At 37.9% G+C, this 23,109-nt stretch overlaps 1 protein-coding gene and 1 long non-coding RNA gene across 20 annotated transcripts in view; both read left to right on the plus strand.

Moving 5' to 3' along the window:
- The window catches only part of BCAS3 (BCAS3 microtubule associated cell migration factor), a 629,185-nt gene that overhangs the window by 457,285 nt on the left and 148,791 nt on the right, over positions 1 to 23,109 (plus strand). The gene's annotated exons all lie outside the window — the stretch shown is intronic.
- LOC147574221 (uncharacterized) lies at positions 1,230 to 17,059 on the plus strand. The gene is made up of 2 exons (XR_015244030.1): positions 1,230 to 6,461; positions 6,697 to 17,059. It is a non-coding gene; the product is annotated as an uncharacterized LOC147574221 (long non-coding RNA).

Below are 23,109 nucleotides of genomic sequence, written 5' to 3' on the forward strand. Positions count from 1 at the left end.
TATATTTATAAGTATCTGTGATATAGCAATAATAAGGCCTTTTTGGCTTAGAAGAAAATCAAAAGGTCAATGACATGGAGACTACTAAAGAGTTGGTTGGAGAAACTCTTTTAGTAAAAATGATGTTATAAGTCTATACCTTGATGATATACTATTGGAAAAACAAAAGAGGAAAAAAACAGAAAAGAAAATTTGGAATATATGACAAAGATCAAAAATAGGGCAAACATCTCCCTGGACCAAAATTGGAACAGAAATGTAAGGGGCCAAGAGGTGGAGAATATGGGTGTTAGTGTCTGAAAGATGGCTCAAGTGTCTGGGAGTTAGACTTCTACAGAAGGACTGTTGCCAAGAGCTGTGGCTTGTTTGAAACTGAATGCCCAAGAAGGTGGGAAGACAAAGACTGCCTTAGGAACTGACTCATTTTCTGATTTGGATTTTCCCCAGTGTTACCAAGGGATCTGATCCCTAGTGGTTCAATATAAGACCAAATTCTGGACTGGAGTTTTAGAGATTCCATAGAGGCAGCCATTAAACTGGAAGACAAGGAGTGGTATACTCATAGAGAAAGCAGAAATAAATCACTGTAACTCAGATCAAAGGTGAGCCTACAAATCAAATGTCAAAATCCATAAAATAAAGTAATGTATTAATACCAAAAAAGACAGACAATAAAGTCAGCAGATAGGAGATGAATTCACTCAGATGAAGGGAAAATAATAGAAAAATCTGTAAGAAAACCTTTATATTTCAAATTTTCAAAAGGATAAAGGAATAACTTTATAAAACAAATCATAAAATGAAGCCAGCAGAAATGAAATTAGACAAGAATAAATGAATATGAGAAAAAAATCACTTCAGAATATTAGTAATAAAATAATAAAGACATTGACATTTTAAAACTCAGTAACAATTTCAGGCTGTGTTTTTGGATAGTCGTTCTCAGAAAGCAGCACAGAGATATAAACATGTGAAAGAGTTAAGAAACAAGGAGTTGAGAAACTTCAAATTTTTTTTTTTCAACGTTTATTTATTTTTGGGACAGAGAGAGACAGAGCATGAACGGGGGAGGGGCAGAGAGAGAGGGAGACACAGAATCAGAAACAGGCTCCAGGCTCTGAGCCATCAGCCCAGAGCCTGACGCGGGGCTCGAACTCACGGACCGCGAGATCGTGACCTGGCTGAAGTCGGACGCTTAACCGACTGCGCCACCCAGGCGCCCCTGAGAAACTTCAATATATATTTAATAAGAGTTCCAAAATAATAAGAAACAACGTTCACATTATAACTAAGAATTTTACTGAATTGGAGAGATTTAGTCCTCAAATTGAAAGTTTAACTTGAGCAGAATATATAAATAAATTCACATCTGTATGCTTTATAGTAAAATTGAAGACCACTGTTTTAAAAAGCTAATAGAGAGAAAAGACATATTACCTACATAGGTATGAAAATTACATAGATCATAGACTTCTATTGGATGGCATTAGATGCCAGAAAATAATGTGGTAATATACCAAAGTGCTGAGAAAAAATAATTCTTAAATTACAATTCTATACCCAGCTAAAATTAGCATTCAGTACTTTCACACTATAGTAAATATTTACTACTGTCTTGTACTTGCTGAAAAGAAAATCCTTTAACGATGTACTTTATCACAACATTGTGAATTCAGAGGAAAAGAGTGATGTGCACGATAGAGAATTATGTTGGTAATTAACTTTGAATGTTACAGTAGTAATATAATAACATTACTTTTCATGTGATCATATATATTTGTATGAAACTACAATCCCAGACAATAAGGACAAGATGTGGGGCTGTTCAGCATCAATTAAAGCATATTTAGGACAAATACTGTGATATTAAGTAACTTAGGGAAATGAATAGTTGTGTACAGTGTGAGAAAAATTAAGGGTAAGCCATTAATAAAAATACAATCTGTAGCTTTCAAATGTAGAGAGAAAAATGATTATAGAAAAGCAGTAGAAATAAACTAGGCACGCCTGGGTGACTCACTCAGTTAAGCAACCAGCTCTTGATCTCATCTCAGGTCTTGATCTCAATGTCTTGAGTTGGGCTCCATGCTGGGCATGATACCTACTTAAAAAAGAAAAGAAAAGAAAAAGAAATTAAGTAAATAAAAGTGCAATAGAAGGCACAGAAGAACGAAGCATACAAAATAAGATGGTAGAGGGGCACCTGGGTGGCTCAATTGGTTGAGCATCCAGCTCTTGATCTTGGCTCAAGTCATGATCTCACGGTTATGGGATCGAGCCCCGCATCAGGCCCTGCACCAATGATGAGGAGCCTGCTTGGAATTCTCTCTCACTCTCTCTCTGCCCCTCCCCTACTCATGCACACGCATGCACTCTCTCTCTCTTTCTCTCTCTCTCTCACTCTCTCCCACAAAATAAATAAACATTAAAAAAATAAGGTGGTAGAATTAAGCCCTAGTATATCAATAATTAAGATAAATCTAAAAAGATACAATATTGAATTTTCAAAAATCTAATTACATTCTGCTTACAAATAAAGTATATCTGGAGGTTGTGCCATCAGCTTGTGCCAATGGTGTGAAATTTTCAGTCAGGATCTGCTATAGCAGAAGCAACAAATGGCTTCATTTTCTTTTCCTCATTATTCCAAATATGTTTGGGTCAGAGAAATAAAATATTGCTTTGTGATTTCACAGATTTTGTCATTAGTTAATCAGAGTTCATAGAAGCTTCAAAGATCCCATCAGTTAATTCCCCCAGCACTCAAAATTTTCATTGTGCTAAAGCTGATTGAAATTCTGATCTGCCTTTAAAGCAATTCCAGACCTCAAGCTTCTGAGGATTTTAAAAAGATATACTAAGTATGTGACGCTTAAATTCATAGGCTAAATTTCCTTTTGGATTGTTTTTCAAAGACTGAAAATGCCTGTCAGGAAATATTTTCTCTTTCCATCTCCCAGCTTCCCTATTTGTCAACTATTCTATCCTGACCTCTAAGATGGGGTTCACATTTTAATTACAGTTATGTATGGCAGTCTCCATCTGCCATAGCCAGCCAGCCAGCCTGCAGGCTTGACAGGAGAGAAAGAGACAACCTAATACAGGACCTCTTTTTGACAAGCTATCTTGCTACTTTCCCTTTACCATTAGAGTCTCAAAATAATAATCTGTTGCAATGACTAAATGACCCAGTAAATCATCAAATACTACAAATCTTCAGTTTTTGTAGGTGTATCACTTTAAGCATCAACAATCAAGTTCTTTTTAATTAAATTTCTTCATTTTCCACATATGCCATTGGTCCTTATGGCCAGAAGGACTTAGTATAGTTTATGAAAGTTGTAAAAATTTGCTGTTTACTCTCATATTCCCATTTAACTGCAGATGAAATATTCGTTGTTTAGGATAAATTCATCATTTAGGATAAATTCCCTCCCATCCCTGTGGGTCCCTCTCTCCCAACTAACTGTTCTCTCCCTAAGAATATTTCTAAACTTTCTAGTTCGTTGTGACTATAGTTATCCACAGATTAAACATAGATTTATTCTGGTTGGTAATGAGCATCATAAGTGATCTGATTAGATCCTTAGGAATGATTATTGGTAGGCTATAGTAATAAAACCCAAACTGCTTTTCTTTTTGTCCTGTTAAGGTACAGGAATCTAAATTTTTTTCTTTATGGACATTAACATCAGAAGCATATATACGTAGTCTTAAAACTGAAAATATAACTTCTTTTTACCTCTTGTATAATTATACAGGCCATTGCCTCTGCAGTTCTACCTAGAGAACTTTTGGGGTTCATACTTGTACAAGGGAAAACTAATTTATTGCTGCTGATAAATTCTTGCTCTGACCCTCGCTGGAAATCACTGCAGTCTGAATTACTGAAGAGAAGCTATTCCATAACACAGTGGATCTCAGAATTTATTTTTTCAACTGATACTTCCAGCTCTGGATTCTGTGACATTTGCCCAAAGGGAAACACCGGCCCCTTGGATTATACTGTGCATCCATTGTCTGAACTGTCACAGCAATAGCGCGTAAAGCTGTTTGCATAGCGTGCTAACTCTATCAGGGTCAGTTCCAGTCTGTGGCCGCTAAAAATGAAAACCATGCCCCAACCGGGACAAGAGCAGGGTCAACAGCTGGCAAAGGATATGGCAATCATTTATATAAATATGCTTTCTCAAGCCCACAAAAACAAAAAACCCCAACCCAACAGCTGGGAAGGGTTGGAAGTAGCCCCAAGGCTGGTTAGTCCCCTTCCAGATGGGGAGGTTAGACTGGGGCTAGCCAGACTGCTCCACATAGACTTCCGATTCGCATTAGAAATGAAAAGAGGAGAGGAAAGGGAAAAGGAAGAAAGGCTACAAGCATGACTGCTCTGTTTTTCACCTAACTTAATCAAATAAGTGAAGACTTTCCGAGACGGAAGGCTTGCATTTATCGGTATTCATTTTTTCTGTTTATCATAGTGTCTAATACACGTCTTAACTGCTTAAACAGAAAGCATATATGCTCTAAAGTATAGTTTATATATAATGTCATGGTTATTTGTAGACAGATTGAAGAACCGATCTCAGATTTATATCCTGTTTACATCTTCCAAACACTTATGTAGAACATTCAATGCTAGAGAAGATAATAATTGTGGTGTTGGCTCACTCCCAGAACTTTATCCAAGGGATAGGGTTCATTTTTGTAATTTGATTTGCTTTATAATACATCGTTATTGCACATCTAATATATCCAACAGAAAAACGAATACCATTTTCCTGAGTTCATCTTAAGGTTGCATACCATGAGACAAAGTATTATTTTTATAACCTGTTGTTGCTACAAGAGGCAAAGGTGGAGAGTATATGACTTTCAAACTCTTCCAGAGTGACATAGTGAAATAAAAGACACCACAATGACGATGAAAAATTTGTTCTCATTATCTAGAAATGGGCAGCCTCCTCCCTAATAATGGGAAGTTCTGCTGAAGCCAAATTGAATGGCAAGCAGCACTTTCCTCCTCTCCAGCCTTATATTTGCTTAAGGGAAAGCTTACATAATGAATACATTTTTTTAGGTGTAGGATGAGCTCATGCTATTGGAATCCATAAAGAGACATAAATTAGGGTCTTTTGCCAAAATGGAGACGTTGTCTTAGAGAATGCTAGTCTGACACAGAAGTTAAATAACGCTTTTTCCTTCTTGTAAAGATCCGCCTGAAACAAACATTTTAGCTTTACTCATGGAATGTAACAACTAGAAGGAACTTTTAGTGATCATCTGAGATACTTCCTCTCATCTTCCCGCCAGAGTAGTGGAGGTCACAAAGGTAGGGTGTGTAGCTGGTGGATGCGGTGGACCCCTAGTCAGGCATGCATACATACAGACCCGGGGCTTAGGAAGAACAGCGCTAGTCCAAGCTGGGTAAAGAGCTATAGAAGCCTGAGATCATCAGTGCCATCTGCTGATCCCAGATACACCCCAATTTACTCTGTAACTGCGCTTGCTTTCCACTCTGGTCTGTAGCCCTAGAGGATCAAAGCAAGTGTTTCTCAAGCATCAACATTTTATTAGATATTCTGGTGGTTTCTAGATGATGTTTTAGTCAGGTTATTTCCATGGATAAGTAATAAGGTAAGTGTGCTAAGAATGTGTCAGGAGTCTATCCTCACTGTGTATGTAGTACTTACTAGATGTTAAGCATTCAGAGGGCAAGAAAACTAGGTCTTACTCATTTGTATCCACAGAGTCTTGCACATACGAGTGTCTAGTCGATGTTTGCTGATGGGAAATTTAAATAAGGTACAGGAAATGCTGATTTTGAAATCCTTGTCTCATTTAAATGTTTTCTTCTAGAATACCTACAGTTGCTTAATGTTGAATTTTTGGAGGGGGGGGCTTTTTATTACCTTAATTTACACACCAGTTCAGTTATGTTTTATAGGAGACGGAGAGTATGGCAAAGGGGTTTCTGACAAACTATCATTGCTATCCCTGCTATTTTCTGTGCCGGTACCCAGCCCTTTTTAAAAAGTTTCTGTGCACTTACTTCTGGTTAATCTATTTAACTTGAATACATGTTCAATTCATCTCAAACATCTTCCTAGCATTTATCTACAAACTTTAAGTATAAAAGCAAGACTGAGGCTTAGAAGTGTGCTCAGAATTTAAGAACTAGTGGCTTAATTTCCTGACTCTGAGTATCTAAATGTTTCCTTAGATTGATGCAGATTAGTTTAACATAATTGGAAGTTTGAAAGGTACATGCTTCTAAAGCTTTTAAGGTAATGATACTTAGAAATCACTGATTCTTCCCTGATGACTAAGGTCTCTAATATATGTTTACAAACTCCAAAGACTTTTGAATATATTTTTATCATACTTTGGTTACTAGTAATATATAATGGAAACATATTTTTCTTCATTTTGTAATTTTTAGTGAAGAAAAGTATTTGGTAGAGGCTTCTGAATTTAAATTTTTTTTTTTTTTCAACGTTTATTCATTTTTGGGACAGAGAGAGACAGAGCATGAACAGGGGAGGGGCAGAGAGAGAGGGAGACACAGAATCGGAAACAGGCTCCAGGCTCCGAGCCATCAGCCCAGAGCCCGACGCGGGGCTCGAACTCACGGAGCGCGAGATCGTGACCTGGCTGAAGTCGGACGCTTAACCGACTGCGCCACCCAGGCGCCCCGAGGCTTCTGAATTTAAAGTAGCTCTGTATCTTCTTTTTATGTTTCTTAAAACTTTCCCACTCTACAATTCATTATGGTCTTGCTAGGATATACCAGGAAGATAGTTTTTCCTTCCATTTTTCTCTTCCTCTTCTAGCCATTTGTGTACCATGTACAACCATATAAGACATACATTTATATCTGTTCTGTTGAACTGAATGTATATGACACCAGCCAGCCTTACTCTTCCTCTCCATCCTGCCATGGCTATAAGTACTTCCCTGTCAAATGTTAGAGAAACAGAGAGAGGAGACCAGTATGTGGTGTTAATCAGTGACATCTTGACACTATATGACTGCCACTTTCCTCTCTTGTTTTAAAGGCAAATAGTACCAAGACAAATTTAGGATATGATTGACACCATTGTTTAGATGTGCATGTGTTTCAATGTGGTTATGTAATCATATCTATTCTTCTAATCTGTGGCCTGACTGCTTTGCCAAAGGTTTATTAGGACTAGGATAATAACCATGATATGTAAGTCAAAAGAAATACCTTCAGTATGGACAAATGTTGATTTTAAACAGTGAAGGCAAACAGTAATGAATTACTAATACTATAGCCCCTTCCTCAGAAACAATGACAGGTTAATTTTGATGAGATCTCTATGATCTTTCTAAGTGTCTCCATGCCAGTAATGTTGTTGTAAGCATTAGATCCTATCTCTATCCGTTTTCAAAAAGTCCTGTAAAGTTAGTTGCTTAAAAGTACCTGAAAACATCTTTCTAGACTTCCACCTTACTTCAGGGCCTAGGGTCATAACCTCTTAACCTTATAGGTTATAGGTCTCTTGCTTTTTGATCTTTCTTGGTTCCTTAGTTTTTGCCTACTTCCTCCACAACATTCAAGCCTTGTTATATAAGGAAATTGGAAACACCAATTTTAGATGAGATAAGAGTTACCCTCTCTTCCAGAATAATGCAAAAGGATGATTTTAAATAGAAACATGCTTGGGAAAAATGTAACAAAACTAACTACAGCATCCTGTCTAAGCCAGTTTGAGTAGAAGGCCCTTCATTTCTTATACTCCCTTTCAAAAACAAAAAAACCTTAGAATTTACTGTTGACTTAGTGATAAAAGTTTTATTTAGGTCAGCACAGCTTGTTTGAGGTATCAGAAGGAGTCAAAGTAGTTTGAATGAATGCGAATTGGATTAATAAAATCAGTCAGTTAGCCTATCATTCTGGCCCTACTGGTCAGCATATTATTGGATAATAGTAACAGCTAACATCCCTATGGCACTTACTGTTGACAAAGCATATCATCTTTATCATTTTATAGCCATATCAATTTAGTGTGAGAGAGACTATCTTCATTTCACAGTAGAGGAACCTGAGCTTCAGAAGAGGTCCTCACCTTGCCCAAGGCCAGACAGAAAATCAATGGCAGAGCTGATGTGGAAATGTTAGCCTCCTGGATCCTGATCCTTTGCAGCCAACCATTCCTAGTAGAGGGGCTTTAGAAGTAGAGCGAATTTCTTTTAATTCTCAACTAGGGTGGTGGTATGATATCTTCAGTTGTTTGGCTGACTCACCAGCTCTCATAACAGTAATATCTTTTTGGTATTACCCTGTTTCTGTTTCAGCCAATATTTGGGTTTTTTTTCTTTGCCACACCTATGGGGCCAGGTACAGGTAGACTGAATTTATAATTCTTTCTATGAAGACACTTCTCTGAGCTAATACTCAAGTGCTGAAATTCCAAACAGAATTGGAAAATTCTAGACCACAAAAACCCCTCACATAGGATTTTAAAGTCAAAGAGAAGCTCCGAGGACAAGTATTTGTCTTTGATCCTTACTCAGGAAGTACTATTTACCCATCCACCAGGCAGAGCATAAGAGGACATATGGTAAAAAAATTTTAAGTCATTATTCAGTTGTCTTTTAGCGCTGCTAAAATTATGAGATCTTGCTTTTAAAAAATTAAGTTGAAATTTAACCTAAACCTAAAATCAAACATGACAGCAGTATTTCTTCTGAAATGCAGACTGACATTTGCAAATATCTACCAGTATCAGAATTAGAGGGAGGAGCCTTATGAACGAAAATCATACTTCCATCCTGTATTAATCACATACTTGTCTGACTCACAATAGCACTGAAGCATGTGTATGTGTGTGTATTTGTTCTGAATTTATTTTTATTTTATCTGACTTGCCAGCTGAATAAGGGGGCAAGGAATGTAATGTGCAAATCTTCCATTGCCACTGGAGAAAGGATCCAAGAGGAATTCCTCAAGCTGAGAACATGAGCTGTGAGCAACATGTTTAAATAGCTAAATATCCAAAGGTTGAGTCAAGTCCATTTATTACTGGGGGGACACTCTCTTCCTTGAGGCTTAACCGAGTCCTTTTGACTTAGACTATAACAGATGTGGTGCTAGAGGAGGTGAGAGACTTGAGGTCCTGGCGAGTTTGCCCAAGTTGTGGTTAATGGTGAGAGAGAATGCTGTGGCCCCCTTCATGAAGTACATTTCATGTTCTGCCTGAAAAAGCCATGGACTTTTAAAGAAAGGCTTTTCTGTATTCTCCAGTGAAATGAGGGGAGAATTGGAAAAAGGAAACTGACATTTTTTAGTAGTTTTTAATGTGGCAGACACCATTCCGGGTACTTTCAGAAGTAACACACTTCATTCTACCAGGACTCCTAGTAGGTAGTGATTTTTTTCTCTCCATTTTGCAGACGAGGAAACTGATGATGTCTGAGATAGCTTGCCCAGTCTAACACAGCTTAAAAGATTGAAATCAATATTTGATTCCAGATCTGGCTTCAAAACCCAGGCTTTTCTCAAATGCCTTGAAGTATTACTCAAAGCATTACTAGAGCTCTCAACAGAGTTTACTTTCCTTGATTTTTCTTGTTTTTCTGCTCTAGGCTATCTGGGCTAATTATTCCATTAGTTAGAATAAGAATGCTTTGGGTCCCAAATTTTGTTTGATCTCTGGATGGGCCAAGTTAATTTTTTGCAAAGCAAAACTGAGAATTATATGGCATCACATTGGCCTGCCATTATGACAAAAGTGTGAGAGATGAGCTAAGAGTGTGTCTGACTCAATGCCAGGCCAGAAAAACAACTCAACAGCACATGCCCTGTTGCTTTTACATGGTGGAAGTATCCAAAAGAGATAAAAGTAATGTGTCTATAGTAGAAATAAACAGCCTGAATAACTTGTATGAAGTCCATAGCTTTTCACCAGGAAAGCTGACTCTTATGTATCTGTCCTGTTTCAATTTAGGTAATCAAGGTACTGAATTTTCTCTAAGCAGGTTTATATTTATAATATCAGCATTGAGACTAGGGTGGTCTTCATCCTCTGTTGTGAGTCAGGACTCATATTAAATTATACATGATTACTGGAGAAGTTTGCTAATGCCTGTGTTTATCACCTCTCTCTTGAAAAAAAAATTTTTTTTTGTACCTCCTGGATCTAAAAGGGAAGAGTTTTTCATATAATTTCAAAACTTTTTTTTTTTCCAATGTAAGCACCTTACTGTGCCTGTCTTTAGTCTCTGTTGGTTGTAATCAACAGGTATTTGCTTTTATCTCTTCCACCTCTTTTTCATTCAATATTTGGAAAATAAACTTTTGTTTATCACCATACTTCTCATTTTCAAGAATAATTTTAAGCCATCAATAATTATCCTTCATTCATACCATAGTAATGTTCTCTGAGTGAGCAGATTGAGTTTGGTGTGAAGAAAGAATATGAAGTCTTTAAAAAATCATTTTTGAAGAGTGAAGATTAATGAAGAGAACTAAGTGTAAATCCAGTCAGGAAGAAACTTCTGTGCAGAGTCGTTAAGAAGAGGCTTCCAGAGTACATCTTCCCTTCTCTCTCCCTTAGCAGTTCTTCATTCCTATTTTTATTTTATTTTACTTTTGTCTTCCTGACTTCTGGGGGACAGTCGGGGCACAAAAGAGACAGTTTATGAAGTACTTAACAGTTTCCACATTGTCATCTGTGTAAAATCAGGAAAAGAATAATTAACAGATGTATCATAGAATAGTTAGGGAGAACAGTGATCAAAAAGGGCTTGAAAAGATAGTTCAAAATTCACGGAAACTTCCAGCTACATATTTTGTCTTCTGTTTATCTTTGTAAACTTTTTTTTTTTCCAGGTTGAGTGTGATTCTTTCTTCCCAGCTGGAACTTTCAGCTTTGTCCCTAGGACCAAAGGCTCAATCAGTATCACTTTGCAGGGAACGTTTTCAGTGTCCTTGTATCCTCACCTTGTGAGGTAGAGGGACAGACAGTGCTGCCTGTGGCCCTGGGCTAATTAAATGAGTGGTTGTTGGAGCTCTGACGTGACAGAGGGGAAAGGGCAGAGAATGGAACCAAGAGATCATTCAAAATGGGGTTCAAGCTGTGAACGGGGCCTGGCCCCCTTCTTTCACAGCTGGGGTTTTGGCTGTGTGTCCTTCGAGTTGTTCAGCATGGTGACCCTGGCCGCCTGTGATTTACTAACTGTTTTACAAACATTTCCTCACTCTGGGAGGTTTGATATACTCTTCATCCTCCTCAGCTCACCAGAGTCATTCAGTCTCTGAGCCAAACCTGCATTTGTTTACAACTTTTCCGGAAATTTTCACAGAGGGGGAAGAAAAAACCTTCCCTCCTCTTCCAGTGTTTTATTTTTAAGTCAACACTTTCCCCAAGTTTATTTGTGCTAAACCAAATTCTCCTACAAGGTATTGCTCTATATTCAAATGGGAATTGCTGCATTTCTATAAATAGAATGAAGGTCATGTGAACGAGCTCAGAAAAATCTAGATATCACATTTTACTGGACCTTTACATTTAGTTCACTATTTTTTGAAAATAATATTCTATGTTTGGACTTGTCTTTTTTTCCCACATTCATATTAAGACTGACCATTATGTGAAACATTAAATTTGGGAAACATTGAGTGGAATCTTTCTAAAACTAAAATACCCATGTTAAAAATAACAAAATTTCTTGTTGTTTCATCATTGTAACTTTCTTTAAAACAGAGTTTATAGCCCTTACATTAAATATATCTAGGATATAATTACCTTGGAAACATAGTGCCAGGATTTTTTTCTTTAAATCTAATTCCCATTGTATTGTTCAGTCTTTACATTGGCTGAGAAGGAAAGGATACCTTGGAACTTAATAAACATCAAGAATAATGTGAAAAAAAGCTAAAGAATGAGAGGATAAAAGATTAGGAAGTCCAATTCCATCAGAAATCAAAGGCTAACTCCTGGTTCACACCAAGAAGAAATTAAGTAGCAAGTTCTGACAAATCCACAGTGGATTTCCCCTATCTGTTCCTTTTCCTAGCCCAGTGTTAAAGTAGAAGCAAAGTTATAAGACTCTCTTATTAAACAGTGACTTTCTTTGGAACTTACCTGCCTGGGAAATGCAAGAAGTATTATTTTTCTCTTTTCTACCTGTCAAAAAAAGGTTGAAACTGAAAGAAAAAAACCAAATAAGTATTATTTCTTTTCTCCTTTTCTGTCTTCTAGAGCCAGAACAGAGCATATCCTAAGCTGGATACAGCTAATGACTAGTTTCCTGAGAAAATGTGTTTTAGGAAGGAAAAATTGTTTCATTTCAACAAATCCATCTGGACTTCCTGGTAGGCCTCCCACATTGTCAACATCAATAACATTTATTTGTTGACCAACAGAAGACCACCAGAATGAGGCATTTGCATTTCTGCCTATTTCTAAGTGGACAGGAAAGATAGCTGGTAAGAGAACTAGTATGAAGGAAATGGCAAACAAACACTATAGGTGATCCTGTGTGACATTCAGGAACTATTGCAGACTTCCAGTGCTCAAGACCGTCTCCTCAGCCATAATGTCATTGACCTTGACATACTCAGAACAAATTGGTCTTTGTGATTGCTACCACATGCTGTAGGGCCTGCTAACCCTCCCGTTGGTCTAGAGTGAAGGGGGCAGGAGAAAGAACTACTCATCAGAGAATATGTTTCTTGCATGTTCTATAGAGCCTTGCCCAGCATGCTTTTCCCACTCTGGTTAGTCTTAAAATGGCTAATTTAAAGTTGCATAAGTGTTGTAGGACCTAAGGAGCGTATGTTTTACCCAAGTACTTCCTGAATGAATAGTCTCTGTATTCTTAGGGTGTGAACTGTGTCAGGAGCAGAGTTTAAGGCTGACACAATCAGAAGGACAGCTTTGGTGCTCAGTTAGAAAGATAATTTTTGCCCCAAAGCGCTTTACACTATCTGTACCCCTCAGACCAGTAGATCTGTGCTTTTAAAGGGGAAACAGTATCTCTTTCCCACCTAAAGAGTCAACTTATTTCTGAATTGTACTTCTCTTTTCCTTTTGTAGGTTTTTCATTTATCTGAGGAGCATAGGTTTTAGCCAGTAAAAGTTTGTATAGGCTCTTCTGTTTCTAGCACCCTAGTTATAGGTATTTAATAACTGTTGAGTGAATGAATGAATGAATGAGTGCTGCACCACTCAAGATGTGTGGGATAAGCAATAATCCCGACAAAAGCCTTGCTTACAACCAAATCATCACCTTTGAAATGCGTCCTTAAGTCTGTCTTGCCTTTGATTTCTAGCCTAAAACTGATACATTAACTTTTGTGATGTTGTACACCTTGACGTGCAGTGGGGTGTGACTACATGTCAGAACAGCTGACACTCAGAGCATATACTGGGGTGTTCTTTACTCATCGTGTGTATGGTGTTCCCCATATCCTGTGTCAGCGCTGTGCAGATGATTCTTGAGTGCTGGGAATAAGTTTCTTTATGTTTGAAAATAAGTAAGTCCATATTATATCTTGCTTTGTACACACACACACACACACACACATCTATAAATTATTCCAGTTCTTTTCTGGCACTATGAAAAACTATAATATTAACTAAAACCACTTTTCTATATTAGAAAATTGTGGGGAGGTTTTCCCCTGTGAATGTATGAGTTTTTACTTTGATTCTAGCTAGTTCCTTTTTTGAAAAAAATCTAGTTCTTTTTTTAACTTGAAGAACTCTGTAGAGATCCAAAATAATTTTGTTTTGAAAGGACAGATATATTAGGGGAACAACTGACATGTAAGCTACCAAAGGAGTGTGTTTTTCAAGTATTTCTTTATTGGAAGATACAGTTTTCATATTTGTTTTTACCACCTTTTCCAAGTTTTCTGCGCATGAACTCTTGCAGTGTGCCAAAAGAGCAGAAATGTTCTTTAACCTTTTGTCTGCCACATGCATAAGATTTTCCTTCCCTGCCCTCATACTGCTGTGCCTGCTGCTCTCCAGCCCGTGTTTTTCTCACTGATTTGTATGATAGACATCGTCTCCTTGTCAGTACATATTGTACATACACATCCACCTTATTCTTTTTACTGTCTTCGTAGTAATAATGATAATATTTCTAGAGGCAGGTGTATAGCTGTAGGATATATGTATTGATGGATGAGGAAACTGAGTTAAAGAAAGCTTACAACCACATCCAAGGTTACAAAAACACTAAAAACCAAGACTGGATCCAAACCAAGATGCTCTGGCTCCTTAGCTTGTGCTCCTGATCACCCAGCTCTTTTCAACAGTATTCTATTAAATGGAGATATTACAATTTATTTGACTGCTTCTCTACCAATGGTTGTTTAAAAATCTTTGCTTTTACAAGCAAATCTGCAGCGAACATCTTTTTACATATTTCCTTGTGCACTAAGTAGCATCTTAAAAGTATGGATATAACTGCCCTCTCCACCCACTCTTACCCCAGGCAATCCCTGGATTGCTCCAGAACCCAGAAATGGAGAAAATCTGCCCTCTCCTGTGGCTCAAGGAAATTCAGCTGGCAGAGGATCCATTTTTCAAAGTTTTCTTGGAGCTGTGAGATTTAAACTAAGACCAGCTAATGTATATATACATATTTGTGTCTTGTTTGGTGGGAAGTGGTGGGACGGATAATGTTTCTGTTTTTACTGAAGTTTTATTAGTAACATGGCTGAAAACATTGGCTTTGTAAAATTCTCTGTAAGATCCCTGCACGTAAGCAGAATCAGAAAAAGAAAAGTATTATTAGTATTGTTAATCTTACTTTCATAGGAACCTCAATAAAAACAAAAACAAACAGGACGTAATCTTGATTACCTCTTTAAGTTATCTTTAAAGTATATAGTAAGGATAGTAAGTAGGGCTCTTTTTAAAATCCTCTCAAAGGGGTGCCTGGGTGGCTCAGTTGGTTAAGCACCTGACTCTTGATGTCTGCTCAGGTCATGATCTCACGGTTCGTGAGTTTGAGCCCCGGGTCGGGCTCTGCACTGACAGTGTGGAGCCTGCTTGGGATTCTCTTTCTCTCCCTCTCTCTCTGCCCCTCCCCTGCTTGCATACACTCTGTCTCTCAAAATAAATAAATAAACTTAACAACAAAAAAAGTACATCCAGCCACCTGTGTAAGATTTATAGATTGGTACACTTAGGGACTCAAAAACAAGTTCAAAGAAATGCCTCTGTGAATCTAGGGTGGAAATAATCTGTTTTTACCTTTGGCTTTACATCTTACCTGTTAGATCTGAATAAACAACTCTTATTTAATATTTTAGAAAATGATCTGTAAAAAGTTTATTGACTTCAACTTACTATTTCAAGTCTAAATTCCAAATGGGGAGGTTTCATGGATTCCCAGACTTTCCAGAGGCAGGTGGCTTCCTATTCCACTTCCCTGTGCTTGGTATTTCAGTGACTATATTGCTTACTTACATATATTATTTGAATTTTCACTGTATTTCATTTTCTTCTAAAGCTGAGCTCTCTTCTCCTTCCAGGAACAAGAGACATTTCTTCCCAATGCTCTGCTAATGCCTTGCTAATGCTCTGACTCAGCCTGACTTGAAATCCATAGTTTTGTTTTTGAACACTAGTAATGATTAATATTGAAGACCCAAAGAAAGGAAATCCTATAGTTTCATTAGAGAGCCGAGATAGTAAGTTTTCATGAGAAGTGTGTTTGGGACGTTTCTTATCTTCAGCATGATTTCAGCTTGAATCTCATTAGGCCTGTTTAACGTGAGGATGTTCTCGGAAAAGGAAGAGGGAGAAAGGCGCATGGTCAACCTAAATGCTAATGTCAAAGACTCTTCTTTTATGAACCTATTAGGCCCGTGCTTCTGTGAGGAAAGCAGGTATCCATGTTGTTGACACTCCCCGGAGAGGGCCTCAAACACATTTTGTTCCCAAACAGAATTAGAAGGAAAAAGCCTGCTTAGCTGTCTTTTCCTGTTTAAAATACAGCTGCCCCTGCAGCAGAGCCGTCGTCAGCTCACCAGGGCTCTCTGCAAACTTGGGACAAGCCTATGATCGAAGTGATGTTCAGTGGTTTTTTTGCTAAAGGAAAAGTGCTCTAAGGGGGGTAGGGGAAGATGTATCTCTTGTACCGCTCAGATCCTTTGGGTATTTAATGTACAGTTTCAACAAAGGACATTCAGAATTATACCTCTGGTTCAAAATTGCTTAAATGTTGAAACATATGGTCTCATGTTCCATTCGTTAGGAAACAACCAGCTGTTCTCAGCCTGCCAAATCCAAGTAAACATCCACTGTGTGGAAGAGTGAATGTGAAGTGGTTCAGTAAAAACATAAAAGCTGTTTTTGCTGAAGAAGAGGGAACAAAAAAAAAAAGGCCACCCCGAAACAACAGCTAGTGTAAAGTAAAAAAGAAATCCTGTTCTGATAACGTATTTTCCCTGGCTTGTTCATAGTGGACTGTGGAGCAGGAATGGCTCTGCAGAGGTTTCAATTAAAAAAGATTTGTAGGCATCCTTGTTGTCTCCTGTTGGTGAAAATCATGTGATTGTCTCAGTTACAGTGATTACTTTAATAAAATGCAATTATCTGAATAATTAATTTATTTGGCTACTCTACTGTGTCCTCCATTCACAGAGGCCAAAATGTCAAAGATCAAGTAGATTAGGAGAATAGGAAAATTCTCATTATAAAGGCAGAGGGAGGAGGGAAAGGATGGAATATTTGGAATTTCAGTGCAGTGGTTTCTATTTATCTGAAATGTCAAGGGCAGTGTAAAATGTATTTTTAAAATGTGTTTCTGTATGGTTTGTGCCCATTCTTGGCGTGGCTGTGGCTCTACAGAGGCCATTGTTCTTTGAAGAGTATGAGGGGGTGTCTTTGTCCAAAGTGACAAAAAGAAGACTTGGAAGACTGGGCTTCCTTTGTTCCTGTGCGGTGCTGTAAAATTTGGTTTGAAATTAGGACCTCAGGGAAGGACCTTCAATAGAGAGCTTTCATTTCCTGCCAGCATTTTAATCACTCTGGGGTTTAAAGTGGATGGCCGGCCAGCATAATGGCCCTATGTTTAATAGAACAGCTCGTATCTTGAAGGCCAGTTAAGGGATCTGTCATCCGCCCAATATTCGTCTTTTCTGTTTCCTGTCCATTTATGAAGATCACCCACCCTTTTAGGTGGCTTCCCTACACTACTTTGTAGGAGAGCTGCTGCCACTGCTTCTTAAGGAGGCTGAATAGAAACCCAGTTGAATGTGGTCCAGTCTTCAGCCTATGTGGGAAGGTCTGGAGAGTGCTTTAATTAGACATAAAATTCGTTGGGTTTGGGAATTGATTCCATCAGATGCAGAAAGGAAGTGTCACGTTTCTCAAAAGTACAGAATATGAGGGAGGTTCAAATGGATAAAATAGATCATCAGAAATATTGGTACCTACTGATCTGATCATGTTTACAACATCACTGCTGTGAAAGTTAATGTCATCCTGTCAGGAAGAAGAGTCATTTATACCCTGGAAGGTGCAGTCGCCCAGTGGATTTGATCTTGTTGTATAACAAAGAAATTTGTAGTTTTTGTGAAAGAGTGGCTTTTTAACACTGAGGACTCCTTTTGGAACCATTCAGAAATTGACCTTTACAGTTTATGAAACGATATCCAGAACCCATAAAGGAGTGAATATTGGAGTAAAGTCTTGAAAGATAGGGTCAGCATTAACAAGTTGGGGTTCTGAATTTCTTCCAATTCATACCTTGTGGCCAGGAGTAATGTAGTATCAGTGAAAGCCTCAGATTCACTAAATTCTAATCTAGGACCTGTCACTGCAATTGCTCTGTGACCAGGTGCTAAGCATGGAATTCTCCTTGTGGTGGCAGTAATCGTGAACTAGTCGGCAAAAGCAATTTCAGAGGCAGTTATTAAATCAGATTATAAAGTGTTTCCCTAACTCTGAGCTGTAACATACATGAACGAGGAGTGAAAGAGAAAGGACTTTTTCAGCCACTAACACACTATCCCATTTTACAGCCAGGAGTACCACAAAAGAAACGGGGAACTCACTTTTCATGGGCATTTTCTTCTTTGTAGGTAGATGTAGGGAAACTAAGGAATGTGGAAGAGTTTTCTCTTCTGCTCATCTCAGCCAAGCTTGACCCACACCCACAGAGGTGATGGAAATGAGAGAGAGTCTTCACTGCCAGCAGCCTTCTCAGAGCCAGGGTCCTGGCCCTGGGTGCAGGAAAAGAGAGAAGGGTCAGGTGACTGAAGTATTCTCACTTCTTCAGAAGAAACAGAATGACATTAAAGTTCTTTACAGAAAATTGCTGGAACCAGCTCCCCCTTCATCTTTCCCATCTGTAATCAGTAATCATTGCCTGGTTAGTTCATGTGATAGGCCAGTTGGCCACCAAGTGGTGGTGCCTCCGTACTGACTGTACCTGTGCCCTGGAAGACTTCTCAGACAAGGATTTAAACATCCGGACACTTGCCTGCCTCTTGGAGAGCCACCCTCCCACTGGGTCCCTTCTGACCTCTTTCATCACTTTCCTGGCTATACATTTCTTAGCGGCCCAATTTGAGCCCTTTGGAGTTGGCCTCCCTTGGATGAATAGCTGTTTGAAAGCTGATTTAAAGTGAGTGTTGCTCCCCATAAGAGCTATTGGCTGAAAAGAGCACTATCCAGAGCAGCAGAGGTGGCCACAGAAGGTAGGCAGGCTCTCCTGAGGCTGGTTTTGCAGCTGTGCATTGGCCCAGTAGGAATTATGCATCATTAGACTCAGGATCTTTTCTTTGCATTCAGGCCACTTCTCCATCAAAAAGGCCTCCGACATTTCAGCCGGGGAACCATCATTGAACTTATACCAGTCTGTTCCCACACATGAAATGTTATGACTCAAATCACCACTCAGCAGCTCCTCTGAAGGTCTAGGGTGTATTTGCTGGGTAAAATTTTTCAGGCATAGTTTTTGGAGGGAAAGCTGCCCACCAGAGCGGGGCCTTAGCATAAAGTTAATATTGTCAAAGATCTGACTATAATCCGTTTCATTCACTGTTGCAGTTCACTGTGTGGGTGTATCCACAATGTGGGAACCTCATTTCATTGAAGAATCTGAATATTTTGTAAGGATGTGAAGAGTTGCAAATAATCTTTTATATAAGGCTGTGAGGAGGAACAAAGCAGCTAATGTTAGAAAGAACTGGTACACTATTGTTTTCTATCATTTGTAAAACTCAATAGGAATATTCTAGACTTGACAGATTTATATCCTCAACTTGTTGTTCTTTAAAGACTATCCATATCCTGCCCACAAAAGGCATACCTGTGAAAAGATCTGTTCCATTGTAAGGATATCCTCTTTTGAAGCACAAATAGTTTTAAAATAAGATGATATGTGTAATAAGCCCCTAAATTCTTTGTCTTTAGCAAATAATTTGTCTGTACGTTTACATTTTTTTTAACATTTATTTATCTTTGAGAGACAGAGATGGAGAGCAAATGGGGGAGGAGCAGAGAGAGAGGAAGACATAGAATCCGAAGCAGGCTCCAGGCTCTGAGCTATCAGCACAGAGCCCAAGGTGGGGTTTGAACTCATGAACCCATAAGATCATAACCTGAGCTGAAGTCAGAAGCTTAACTGACTGAGCCACCCAGGTGCCCCTGTCTATACCTTTAAAGAGCTATCCAAAGCCTGCTGTATTAGCAAAAGACATGGCGTAGAATAAAGCTTTAATATATATATACACACACATTTTATTTTTAAATTTATTTTTACTTTTTTATTGAAGTATAATTGATATAAAATATTATATTAGTTTTGGGTATACAAAATAGTCATTCAACATTTATATACATTACAAAGTGATCACCATAAGTCTAGTTACTATTTGTAACTATATGGAGGTATACAACATTATTGTGTACATTTCCCATGCTGTATATTACATCCCCGTGATTTATTTATAACTGGAAGTTTGTACCTTTTGATCCCCTTCACCCTGTTTAATCTACCCTTCAACCTTCCTCTCCTCTGGCAAGCATCAGTTTGTTCTCTTTATCTGTCTATCTGCTTTTATTTTGTTTTGTTTGACTGATTTTTTTCCCCACATATAAGTAAAATCATATGGTATTGTCTTTCTCTTGTCAAACTTATTTCACTTAGCATAATACTCTCAAGCTCCCTTCACATTGTTGCAAAGGGCAAGATTTTATTCTTTTTTTATGGCTGAGTAATATTCCATTGTGTTTATATACCACATCTTTTTTATCCATTTATCTATCAGTCAACACTTAGGTTGCTTCCACATCTTGGCTATTAAAATAATTCTGCAGTGAACTTAGGGGTGCATATAATTCAGTACATGTAATTAATTAATATAGCTTTCAATTTAGTGTTTTTATTTTCCTTGGATAAATACCTAGAAGCAGAATTGCTGGATAATAAGGTAGTTCTAATTTTAATTTTCTGAGGAAGCTGCATACTGTCTTCCAGAGTGGGTGCACCAGTTTACATTCTCATCAACAGTACATGAGAGTTCCCCATCACCACATCCTCACAACACTTATTATTTCTCATTTTGTGATAATAGCCATTCTGATAGGTGTGAGGTGATATCTCATTGTGGCTTTCATTTACATTTCCCTGATAATCAGTCATGTTGAGCATCCTTTCATGTGTTCTTTGGTAAAATATCTATTGAGATCTTTGAGATCTTCTGCCCATTTTTTTTTTTTTTTTGGCCAACTTAAAAAAACAGCTTTTTTGAGATATAGTTCATATAACACAAAATTTACCGTTTAAACTGTACACTTGAATATCTTTTAGTGGATTCATAGAGTCATGCATGAATACCACGATCAATTTTTTAAATATAATTTCTTGTCAAATTGGCTTACATACAACACCCAGTGTTCATCCCAGCAAGTACCTCCTCAATGCCCATCACCCACTTTCCCCTCTCTGTGACTTTTTCTCCCCCTTCCCTTCCCCCAACGTCTTCTGTTAAGTTTCTCAAGATCCACCTATGAATGAAAACATGATATCTTTCTGTGACTAACTTATTTCACTTAGCATAATACCCTCCAGTTCCATCCACATTGCTGCAAATGGCATGATTTTATTCTTTTTCATTGCCAAGTAGTATTCCATTGTGTATATAAACCACATCTTCTTTATCCGTTCATCAGTTGGTGGACATTTAGGCTCTTTCCATAATTTGGCTATTGTTGAAAGTGCTGCTATAAACATTGGGGTACATGTGCCCCTATGCATCAGCACTCCTGTATCCCTTGGGTAAATTCCTAGCAGTGCTGTTGCTGGGTCATAGGGTAGTTCTATTTTTAATTTTTGGGGGAACTTCCACACTGTTTGTTCCAGAGTGACTGCACCAGTTTTTCTGCCCATTTTTAATTGGATAGTTTGTTTTTTGCTGTTGGGTTGTAGGAGTTCTTTGTATATGTTGGATATTAGCCCTTATCAGATATATGATTTGCAAATATTTGCTTCCATTCAGTATGTTGCCTTTCATTTTGCTTATAGTTTTTTCCTCTGTGCAAAAACTTTTTAGTTTGATGTAGTCCTACTTATTTATTTTTGCTTTTCTTGCCCTTGCCTATGGAATCAGGTCAAAAAAATCACAAGCAGCTTACCACCTATATTTTCTTCTAGGAGTTTATTCTTCTAGTTCAAGTTTATTTTTTTATTTTATTTTTTTATGTTTTATTTATTTATTTTGAGAGAAAGACAGAGCACAAGCAGGGGAGGGGCAGACAGAGAGGGAGAGAGAGAATCCCAAGGAGGCTCTGCACTGTCAGCGCAGAGTCCAAAGCAGGCTCAAACCCATAAACCGTGAGATCATAACCTGAGCCAAAATCAAGAGTCATATGCTTAACCGGCTGAGCCATCCAGGCCCCCCTTTTTTGAGTTAATTTTTTATATGGGGGTAAGAAAGTGGTTCAATGTCATTCTTTTGCATGTAGCTGTCCAGTTTTCCCAGCACCATTTGTTGAAGAGACTGTCTTTTCTCCATTGTGTATTCTTGCCTCTTTGTTGTAGATTAGTTGATCACATATGTATGGGTTTATTTGTGGTCTCTCTGTTCTGTTCCATTGATCCGTGTGCCTATTGTTGTGCCTGTACCATACAGTTTTGATTACTGTAACTTCGTAGTATAGCTTGAAATGAGGGAGTGTGATACCTTCAGGTTTGTTCCTCTTTCCCAAGATTGATTTATCTGTTTAGGGTCTTTCATGGTTCCATATAAATTTTAGGATTATTTGTTCTACTTCTTTGAAAAATGCTGTTAGTATTTTGGTAGGGATTGCATTGAGTCTGTAGATTGCTTTGAATAGTATGGACATTTCAACAATATTAATTGTTCCACTTCATGTATTTTATTTTTATATATACACTTGAATATATTAAAATTATATATAATAATATAGTAAAATAATGTACATATAAATATATAAACATAATTATGATGTAAGTATATAAAATATAAGTGTGTATGTATATTCAACTCAGTGGAGTTAGTGAAGTGCCTTCACTTTTGCCTTGTTTTAGGCAGTGAGATTTGCACCAGGCTAACTGTAATCAAGACAATTATGAGACTCATTGGTGCTAGTTTCCAGCTTCCATTTCTCTGCAGTTCTTTGACATTACACTAGAAAATGAAGTGGCCTCTGTGGATGCCCCATTTTTAGCCAATAGTATTTGGTTAGCATTGTTTTCATGAGCTCCCTTGGGAAATTTTGCCCCTATCTCTAGATATTTCCAACCTTTCCTTCCAGAACGCTTTCCTGAGAGTTCATCCCTTATTTAGCTAATACCTGTTTTATTATATTGTGTGCAGATGTGTTTATGTTTCAGAATTGAATCCAACCAGGTAGTTAACTTCTTTGAGGCAGGACCCATGTCATACTTTTTCTGTGTTCCTTAAAACCTGACAAACTGTTCAACGCATAAACAGGTGTTAATTTCCTTTATGTATTTAATTGTTATCTGTAAATTTCCCATATAAGAAAAGTAAGGCAGGAAGAGAATTTTATTATTTGTTTAGTTGACAAGATTTTTGAAGCAACAGTAGTACAGTAACTACCTTAGGTCAAGAAGAATGATCTCCTT

The sequence above is a fragment of the Puma concolor genome, chromosome E1 (assembly GCF_028749965.1).
Source record: "Puma concolor isolate L17-30 chromosome E1, mPumCon1.1.hap2, whole genome shotgun sequence".
In the NCBI taxonomy this organism is placed as follows: domain Eukaryota; kingdom Metazoa; phylum Chordata; class Mammalia; order Carnivora; family Felidae; genus Puma; species Puma concolor.